The 11,023-nt window shown below is 43.2% G+C and overlaps 1 long non-coding RNA gene across 1 annotated transcript; it reads right to left on the bottom strand.

Annotated features, from left to right (window-relative positions):
• Positions 1–4,372: 4,372 nt before the first annotated feature.
• Positions 4,373–9,623, bottom strand: LOC310689397. Its single transcript, XR_014517436.1, has 2 exons — positions 9,527–9,623; positions 4,373–4,593 (listed from the first exon to the last, which is right to left on the bottom strand). It is a non-coding gene; the product is annotated as an uncharacterized lncRNA (long non-coding RNA).
• Between the last annotated feature and the right edge of the window lie 1,400 nt (positions 9,624–11,023).

Here is an 11,023-nt window from a genome sequence, read left to right as displayed (position 1 = left end):
GAATCTTATGGTGCTTTACCATGCAATCCTAGGCATCTCTACTCAGAAGTATAACCCATTGACTTCACTCAGGTGAATGTGCGCGGGATACAGATTGCAGCCTTCACCTCATTCCTTAGCTCATAAACTCCAATCACTATAAGCAACTGCTCGTACATGCTAAAGAATGTGTGAAGGGCTTGTTGGAGTTAGGATCCCACTCTTGGGTGGACAACCTCTACACAGGTACATCAGTGCATGCATATGGTCACATCTGATGTGTGCCCAATATGTGGCTGCCACGAGCACAACTGGTATGCAGGTCAGCAAAGGGGGCCTGGCCACCACACACAAGTGCAGTTGCCCCATGATGTGTGAATGTTGTTTGCCTGAACACCACTAGTTTCAGTAGAAGTAGTCCAAACTGCATAGTCAAGGCAATATCCATTGTCTTTTTTATGGCCGTGAAAAAATGTGCAATAGACTGTTCCAGTGTGGTGTAGTGGTTAAGAGTAGTAGACTCATAATCTGGTGAACCGGGTTTGATTCCATGCTCCTCCACATGCAGCTGCTGGGTGACCTTGGGCTAGTCACACTTCTTTGAAGTATCTCAGCCCCACTCACCTCATAGTGTTTGTTGTGGGGGAGGAAGGGAAAAGAGAATGTTAGCCGCTTTGAGACTCCTTAGGGTAGTGATAAAGTGGGATATCAAATCCAAACTCTTCTTCTTCTTCCGTGCTTATTTTTCCAAACTGAAAATCCCTTCCATAAACGCAGGAGGCAACGGCTACAAGTTACCAGTCTCTGCAGCCACAGCAGGCATTGTGATTCTCCAGCAGTTTGCCTTCACTCTCAAAGACGCACTCAAGTCGGGTGCCAACAAAAAACCAGGGTTCCACATGTGCAGCCCCAATCAGATTATTGCCAGCAAGCAGGATATCATTGGAAAGGGAATATAGAACTTCAAATTGTCCTTTCCCCAACAAGTGATGGTGCTATTTTAATACAATCTTGCTGAGACTATAGCCATGTTCTGGCATTCACCTGACCACACATGGTCATAAAACAACCCCATTTCTCAATCTTGTGTGACTTGTGAGTGCACAGCACCAACTTCAGGTCACAACTGTTAACTTTAGGAAATGCAGGCACTGTCATGCTCTGATCATCCTCACCAACCTGGGCAAAGTTAGTCGTGAGATATATTAAGATTTTTCAAAAGTGCATAAAAATATAGTGATTTAGGAGGGGGGGAACTGTCTTTTTTAAGATGTTAATTTAAAAGATGAAAGAGATGGAGTGAGTCAAAGAAGTGCTCATGAAAATCATTTGCAGCAGAGGAAGAGGCCAGCGAAAGAAGGATAGAGATGTTTGACACAATGGCAGATCTTCTTAGACTTAACTAAAAGGAAAGAGAGAGAATCAGATGAGGAAGGAGTCCAGATTAGATGGGAAATCAAAAAGGGGAGATAAGAAGGGAACAAACTATGGAGAGCCTTCAAAAGTTGCTTTCAGAAATGAATGGAAGAGACACAAAAGGCTGCCAGTGGAAAGAGCATAGCCATAATAGTGAACTTAATGCAAGAAGGAAACATTGTGCTGAAAATACATCAAATGGGCACATTAAGGAAAAAGAAAAGTGGGTGGGGTGGAAGGTACATGTGCTACAAACTGTTAAGACCTGAAATAATGGAATGGGTTGGTCAAAAAATAGAGAGTCCAAAGAAGTGTGCTGTGGTTAGAATTTCTGAAGGATACCAACAGATGAATTCTGGGAACTGTAGTTCATTAACGGTGCTGAAAGTTGCTGGGAGACACATTGTAATTTCTGCTTGGTTGGTTTGCTGCAGCAGCAAAAAAAAAGGGGGGGGAAGGAGCAGAGAGCATGTTTTGCTTTCCACTCCAGACAAAAAACCCTGAACCGTTGCAGGTCCCCTCTACCTCCATTGTGAAGGGTGGGGTATCTGCCTTCTCTTTCTCTCTGAATGCTGATTGTTGCTCCAGCTCCACCCCCACCCCACCCCCACCCCCGGCAGCCCTGATCACTCGGATTAATTTATTGAACTGTGAAGTGGACATGAACCAAACTAGTTCATTTTGTAAAATGACAAATGTGAACGGGATTGTTTCGGGATATGATGAACTTGATCTAGAATGAGTTCTTTTTTTAAAAAAAAAATGAACTTCCCAAGCTCTGAGTCCTCCATAGTTGTGCTTGCTATTTAATGAACCAGGAGACAAGTTTGTGGTATACCTAACAGAAAGGCAACAAGATTGGAAACAAGATCCCTTGTCACTCAGATAATTCCTTATCCATCAACAGTATGCATAACTACTAGCTAAATGTGAACAGTTTGGGAGAACATCCAGAGTTCTCTGTAGCTTCACCAGGGACATATATTAATGTGACAAGTGTAAACAATTTTAAAAAATAAATGATCACCAGGGAGGGCTTCCTTCAAGGAAGCATGACACTGGCAGGTTTGCCGGGAGGAATTCCTGTTATCCAGATACCCTATGAAGAAGGTGCCAGTTCAGGGATCTGGACGTACATCTGCAGCTTCTGTCCCATCTGTTAAGACAATGGAGCTGCCATACAGTAGGTGGAATCCAGGGGGGATTTCTGATGCTTTGTCTTGGATCTTTGGCAAGTCAATCAAAAAATTGCTGCTTTGGGGGCATTTTTTATACCAAAAGCTCAACAACTTTTGAGGTATCCTGATTTTTACTTTTTGAAATAGGGCAACCCTACCTACTGCCAATCATTTGTTGTTCAGAGGGGGAAAGGCATGTTTAAGAGTCGTTTGTCGTAAACCCAAACATCTGATTTATTGGGTGATGATCTGCTGATCTGGTTTTTCATGGGATTTGAGCTCAGCCCATGACAGGAATGAACATTTATTTCTCATGTGGTAATAGATATTCATTTACTAGTATCAGAGCACAAGAACACCTGTTGGAATGACTCGTCAGGATCCAGTCATTTCCCTGAATGGGAGAAAAAGTGAATTCCCCGAATGTCTGCTTGGGTTAATCTTACCTCCTTGAACTGTCTGAATGGGATTATGCTAACTTTATTTTGGCATACTTAATCTCTGCTCTGCTCTGCTTTATAGTGGCACACCATAAAGTTTACAGCACTGGTCTCTAATGAATTTCTTTAAAAAGAAGAAGAAGGGTATTTTATTGCCTCCCTGAAATAAATGCTATCTTACATGGCAAGCATTACTGCCTGATACATCTGCATATGCTGGCTGTTGTTGTTCATCTGTGAGTGGAAAGCACTTTGCACATGCTCCAGAGTAGTTGTATTATTGCTCTTCAGCTTCTAAGGCAGAATCCTGGAAATGACAATAAACTGCAAGGCAAAGCCTAGCTGAGATTAAGCCTTGTGAGACCTGTGTGGGGTTTGGACAAGGCTGCCACCTTTTTAAACTGATGGTGCTCATAGGTAACATATTTTCCCCAAACACTCAGACCATTTCGTAGCTCAAATTTCACTACAGGCAAGAGCTTTACCCTTCAGCAGTAAAATTCCAGCCCTAATCAAGGCAAACAAGGAGTTAACGGAGCTCTTTAAAATAGATCAAATAGATTTCCAATCCTGTAGGGTTCCATCTCTATTACATGCATCCCTTAATGTGCATTCATTTTACCGCTGGCAAAAGGGGGAGTTCGTACTCTTTTGTTTATCTGTTTAAACCTTTTTCTTATAACAAACTTTTGGGGTAACGATAAAGAGGGTGTGTCATTTCCTACATTGCTTTGCATATCTTAAGATACATAATTAATCTGCTTCCTGAGTTCCTCTGTATCAGCTTTTCCCTGGTTATCCCTGGTTATATGTTACAGGCCAGTATCCGGAGCCCTGGAATTAATGATATTATAGTAGTGCAAAAATATTTGTTGTGATTCAAAATACATTTCCTTCAGCTGCTATATCTTTTTAAAAGGACTTCATTATTGTAGGAACTAAGGATCTCAGATGGTCAGTCACCTAACAGTACTTAAAATGTTCGTAGATTTTTTTGTGGTTGAATAATAACATCTGTTTTGATTTTTGAACCACAAAAGTGCATTTAATCTGGCCTTCCTTTATTTGAACTTTTCACATCTGCTTAGGCTTGGTTCCCATGAACTAAATCCCAGATCCCCCTTTCTTTTCTTTTCTTTTTTTAAATGGAGGAAGTTTACCTGTGCCGCTGTTGTCCCAGTTCCAAAGACAACTTTATAGGACTCCGATAAAAAATGTCAAAAGGAATTCTACACAATGCCCAGGCCAAACTTTCACGCACAGGGAGTATGACTACAATTCCAGTTGATCCTCAATCTCAAGTCAGTGACCCACCGCACTTTTAAAAAAATACAGTTGAAGGAATTCAGAGAAACAATGCTGAGAAACTTCTAGTTTAAACATTCTTGTAAAGGCTGGAAGTTTAGCTAAGCAATCTACAGGCACAAACTTTGAAGACCAAGAGGGTATGAATCTTCACCATCCCATCTGCATTCTACTTCTCATTTTCTTCCAGCGAAATAAAATCAGGTTTTGAGGCAGTGGGTGGGATGGAGGAAAATATTTCAATATTGGAGAAGATTCCCAGAGAGGTTCAAAGCCTGTTGTTCACAAAAAAAGCAAAACAAAGTTGTGCGTATGTTTTGTGGGGCAGGGGTTAGTCTTATAATAACTGTAGAGATGTAAGTGCCCCTGAGGAATAATCCTCTGTGGTCTAAAACAAAGAAAGTAAGAAGAGCACATAAAGGTTCATCTAGTCTGGAATCTTGTGGCCAAAAGTGGTCAGCCAGGAGCATCCAGCAAGCCCTGGATGCAGGGCATGAAGGCCACAGCCATTTCCTTTGGTTTGTGCCTAGCACATTTAGAGGTACCTATCATTTAGAGGTATGCTGCACCTAACTATGGAGGTTGCACTTTGCTATCACAGCCATCATAATCATAATTGACAGGAATGGAGAGGAGTGCCCACTCTCTGTTCTTCAAGTGGTGCTCCTGATTTCTCCCCCTGCCAGAAGAGCTCCTGGCCCTTTCAGTCTCAGATGCCAATAGGGATTGCTGCTGACTGCCTCTTCCGTATTCTCTGGGAGAGCTGAGTTCCAGTCCTTGACACTGTTACAAGCCAAATTTGGAGGACAGAGTGCAAGCAATTCCTGTGAATATCCCTGGGACTTCCGCTATCCTGGGTTGGGAAGATCAGCACTGTTGTTAACTGGACACACTGTTGCACAACACATCCCATATGCGGCCCTGCGGAACTTTAAAGGGAACGTATTTTGCTTGCACTGGGGCCAGGTCAATAAAATCACTCCACCTGAAATGGTTTGACCGAAGGGTTTGGGAGTCTGGGAGAGAAAAGATGTTATCTGCAGGCTGTCCTTGTTTTAAACTCAACCCCTTCTCTTTTTTCCTCCCCTCACACCGACTGTCATTGAAACTGCATCATGATAGAACAATCTGTGGGAATTTAACAAGTCAGAAATGGATTAAAAAGCACTTTATGACTTGTTAAAGAAACCCCCTTGTTCCTCAGAAGCATTTTTAGTATCTTATTAATGGCATTTGATCCGACTAACATATTGACTAGTCATTTGAATAAGGGATGAATCCTCCTTGATGGATCACAAAGGGAATATAAATTGAAACGAGGCATTTTTCCAAATTTCCCATTTTTAAAAATAAACCCTGTACAGAACAATATACCTCAATCCATTTTTACTTTGTCTCGCAAAAGGCTGTCCTGAGGGTACCTTGATTTGAGCACCAAATGATCTCTATGTCCAAATGTGCCTTTTAACTAACTTAGGATGTGAAGATTGTTCAACCTGTAATATACCTTAAGCTTATGGGCTATGTGATCTAATGGGCACATGCACGTACAATACATAAACAAATGCCCCTCTTTTTTATCAAAGGCAAAAAATCCAAGATGCTTGACCCAATAATTTGTTGGGGAGAGTGCTGCTGCAATCAGGGCCTGCTTTTGGGCTTCCCACAGGGATATGGTCAGCCACTGAGAACAGAACGCTGGACCAGATGGGCCATTGCCTTATATGCTGTCAGTGGACTAAAAGCACTAAGCTAGTCCCCTAAATGTTCCCAATATTAAAGCCTGGCTCCTCCATCCCAAAACTCAGGAAGCTTCTACTTGCTTAGGGAGGGAGGCACAGTGCTCTGATGGGGGTCCCAGTGCCCTCCTGCCACCTTCCCTAAGCCTATCTGACTCTGGGAATCGGGCCATCTTTAGCAGATGTGGCACCAGAGTGCAAATATCCACTCACCGCCCCCAAATTACCACGGAGGCTTGGGAAGGAAGCTGCACACCCGCCAGCCATACAGTTGGCGGGGCACAGCTTCCATCCTAAGCCTCTGAGGGAATCACTCTCCTCCCACAGAGGCTTGTGAGGCAAGCTGCACACCCACCAGCCATATGGTTGGCGGGAGGCAGCTGGCGGGTGTGCAGGGAAAGGGGAGGCCGTCGGCAAAGCTGCACAGCTCCCCCAGTCACTGCGGTGCTCCTGAGAGGCTGGCGCCCTGGTATAATGAACCACTAAACCGTATGGGAAAGACGGCTCTGTTTGGGAAGGAGGCAGGGGAGCTGCACCATCCTGTCAGAGGCCTAACGTCTCTTTCCCAAAGCCTGGGAAGCTTAGGGAGGCCATGCCTGGTGTGATGCTCAAGCATGCAACACCTCCCCTCCCTGTTTTCCTTGCAAACTTGCTGAAGGCTCCAAAGATGGTTAGCATTTTTTAAGCGATAAAGTGTTTGTCTTTTTTAATTAAGGCATGCACATTGGTTTTTTTTAAAAAAAACAACAACACTGTGCTATTGTGCACTTAATTGACCACAATATATTGTAAACATAACTTTTCTATGCACTAGAAGAAGAAAAAAGTGTGACTTGTTTTATTCCGATATTCGCTTTATTGTAGGGATCTGGAACCAAACCGGCAATACCTCCTTATTTATGTGTAATAAATAAGCTATCAAAGAAACCTACAAAATTCCCTCTTCTTCACAACTGTTGGGTCTGTGTCCATCAAAAAGCTCACCTGCTTCATGTGTTTGCTTTGTGACAGGACCGTCCACCCAATAGCCCTGCCTCGATATTCAATTCAGACTGTCACGGTGCAGCACAGGGGGAAAGCACGGGAGCTTGTGAAAGAATTAGTTCAAGGAATTAGCTCCAGGTGGCTTAAGCAAGCGAGACAAACCATAAGCAACAGAGGATGTAACCACTTCCTCCACTACCATGCAGTTTCACAAGCATCTCTGGCCTGGGAGTGGGAAGGAATCCCTGCATAGCGCAAGCTATGTACACCTGAGCATCTATCCCACCCAGACATTTCCAGGCATTGTTATTGGATGCAACACCATGTATCACACAATAAGCCATTTATTTGAAGAACGGAGACTAACCTGTGCTTTGGCTAATAGAAACACAGTCTGGCCGCAGATAACCTGGAGGAGGCACTGATGAAACTTTGAGCAGTGGCTCTACTCATATTAAATTTACTATGCATAAGGAGTTAGAGCAACATGATACAATGTTTGATGCTGTTGTGATGTTGCAGGAGCATCAAAGCAGTAAAGGGGCGAAGCCATCGTACTGCAATGGTTCAGAATTCCAGAGTCTGGCAAACTAAAGTTTAATATGGTGGGGGGGACGGACCAGGGATTCTTTCATACTAATTTAAGTATGCATTTGGTTAGAGTGTTGTGCTGATAATGCCAAGGTTGAAAGTTCTAGCCATGTACGGGGCAGCTGCAAATTCCTGCATTGCAGGGGGTTGGACTAGAGATGATCTTCAAGGTCCCTTCCAACTCTAGAGTTCTATGAGTCTTCCATTTCTAGTGAGAGAAAAACAGGAGCAGTACCTCTGAAGCACCCTATAGCACAAACTAATGGTGCTGTGAAGTAGGAAGGGGGTGGAAGGAACGGTCTCTCTGCCGAAGCTTTGTAGCCCAGATCACAGCCTGTGTCTATTTATGCAACACAATCCTTTGGGAGCAGCTTAGACGATTAATATTCCTAAATGGCATTTTTGGGTTCTTTCAGAGCAACTGAAACCGTATGATCTGGCCACACGATTCATGCCAAGCCAAATCTCTCAAACTTGACAGTGTCAGGCCTCTGGGTGGGAACATCATTTACAAAATAAAAGAGACATATTTCAAATAAAAGTGCTGGCAAACACAAAACCTTCCAAATGTCTTGCAAATTCTCTCTCTCTCTTCATGGATTAATGACCCTACACAGGAACAGGACACTTTGCTACTTAATCCTACCCATGTCTCTGCAACTCCCACTCTCACCAAAGCGGTGATGGTGGCAACTTTTTCTTCTTCAGATCAAACAGGAACTAAAGTCTGGGAAGATTTAACAGCAGAATAAAAACAATACTTCCAGGGGGAGTGAGGGAAGGCAAATAAAAATGTTAACCATCTGCAGTCCTTACTGCCTCTGTTCTTTTCTGTTTTATTTGACGTTGTATCATCAGCATTAAGACATTCCCCTTCCCTGCCCTGCTCTTCTTGCTTCCAGCTTTTCAAACTATCATTCCCCATTAAGGAGCAATCGGGCACACAAAGAGTTCCAGGGAATCTTCGCTTAGGTAAATAAAGTCAACAGGGATGTCGTGGGCAAATATTCCAGGCTCTTCCCCGTAGGTGGAAGTGAGGCCAAGGAATGGAATATGGAAAAGCAAGCCTGTGATATTTCCCATTTCTTATGCCAGGGGTGGGGAACCTCAAGCCCAGATCCAAATGCTTCCCTATCTGGCTCTCAGAGCTCTTTCCAGGCCACACCTCAGTGTTCCTGCTTCACACCCTTAGAGCATTTACCTGGCTTGAACTTGTCCTGATAATGCCTCTTACTGGTCTGGGTCGAGGATAGAGAGTTGTGTTTATACACGAACCTATTGTACAAAGTCTTTAAAAAAAAAACTTCTGCCTCTGCCCACCACTGTCCTCAAGCAGTTGTCCAGAAGGGAATTTGGCCTTCAAGCTTGAAAAAATACCACTCCTGGCATTTGCCAACCCAGAGTCAGGGCTAATTGACTCCATATTGCCCATGTCATTAAGGTTGCTAAATTTCCCTGCCCCTGCTCCTCTGTGTTTAGTTCTGATCTCTGTGGTCTGCCAGGGAACCAAAGACCATTAAGAGGCTACAACTTCTGCCTCCCAATAAGAAGGCTGTGGCAAAAAATACACCTTCACCCAATGAAGGACCAGCTGTAGGGAGCTTGCTTCCTGCTCCCTACCAGAAATAGCTCTCCACTCAGGGCTCTCCCGAGACAACTTCAGCTACAGAGTTATCAGGTACACACAAAATAGCAAGTTACAAGGAGGAATCCATTGAGTGGTGCATATCACCATTAAGAATCCATAGCACAGAATGCTGAAGAAACAGCACATAAGTGCTTTCTCAAAAAAGCTTAACATGAGTATAAAAAATAGTCTTTTATGTAATAAGCATTACAGCTAAAGAGATGTTGTTGTTTTTTAAGACTGAGCTAAAATTAGTGAAGGGTTTACCAAGTCCATGCTTGCCTTTGTAAACTGAATCTCCTGTCGATTATTTTAGAGGGCTGCATTCAGGGATGAAGTGTTCACCTTAAGGGAGCTGCACTGTAGCCCCACCCCTAAAGCAGAATGGGGGTAATGCTCACTCTGAATTGGTTTTGTGACACAATCTCATAATGAAATCTGATTGGCTACATGGTGTCATAATAAAAACAATTCAGTGTGAAGGATGGAAGCATTGCCATCATTCTAAACTGAAGGCAACAGACTTATGGAGGCAATTCTGCCTGGTTACATAGTGTGGTGATGTTACCACATTGACTTTGCAGTCCCTGATTGGACAGAATGATGTGAGTGAGAAGACGAGATCCAATTAAAAGATTCCATGTTTAAAGTATGGTGAACATTGGTACAGCCTATTTTGCTTTGGGGCAAATGTTTTGTGGTGTAAAGTTTTTTGGGGGGTTGTTGTTTTTTGCATCAAACTCATTATGTCATAAGCTGATGTCTTATTTAAAAGCAACAACCCAACAACACACGGAGCTGGGAATTGAGGTAATCTGCTGTTTGCAGTTTTGTTGGACAAATCATCTCCATGGTATGTGCTTATGACTTCAGGGTATGTTCATGCGGAGGCTAATTAGGGCTACAGTGATAGGAAGCCTCAGAAGACAGTTACAAGGGCCTTACTTACTGTTACCACACTTGCCCCTTTCACACCTCTCTCTCCCTGAACACACCTTCAAGTCCTAAACACAGAGATGATTCATACATTACCAGAATAGGGTGAGGGAGAGAGCTGATTCCATGTTGCATGGCAATCCTGAAATTTCAGAGGAACCACATCGGTCACAAACTGATATGGCTCCTTCCCATGGCTCGATTTCCCAGTCTCCAAGATGTGAATATGATACCGGGAGGTGGTTATTATGGACATTGCTTTTCTCTGAGATGAGCCCAGGCTGCACAATAGATTCCCTTTTGCCTCACAGGCATTCACAGAGACCAATGCTCTATAGCAGAATCATCCTGACTTTACTCCTTTTGAGTATACAATAGTACTTAGCCTAATGGCTAGTACAGCTCTAAGTATATGATTTCCCATGTCAATTGTTGACTGGCACTCTTGGCCAACGGTTTTGAAGTTCTGAATCACTGTGTTTCAAAGTTTCAAGACCATCAGACTGTTGGCTGTCAGTGCTTCTGTGCGTTCAAAACGTCAAAATGTAATCCTCTAACGTTTTGAATTTTACAATATCCATATGTCACAGTCTTGAAGTTCAAAAGCTTTTGGATCTGAGTTGAATTTAAAGGTCCATATTTATTATTTGACCCAAGTTTCTGAAGTCAACTTTTTACAGAATTTGTCATTTGTTTTAGACTCATTTTAGTAACTTAGATCAACTTGCTGTGGCCCTTTGAGCCCCATTCCCCAAAGTTTCTTAAAACTGTAGTAAAGGCCTTTGCAGTCCTGCAGTTGCTTGGTCTGACGCTGACTGATTTCAGTGC

The sequence above is a fragment of the Podarcis liolepis genome (genome assembly GCF_965112155.1).
Source record: "Podarcis liolepis genome assembly, chromosome: 1".
Lineage (NCBI taxonomy): Eukaryota > Metazoa > Chordata > Lepidosauria > Squamata > Lacertidae > Podarcis > Podarcis liolepis.
Note: the sequence above shows the minus strand (reverse complement) of the source record. Positions and strands in the feature narration are given on the sequence as shown.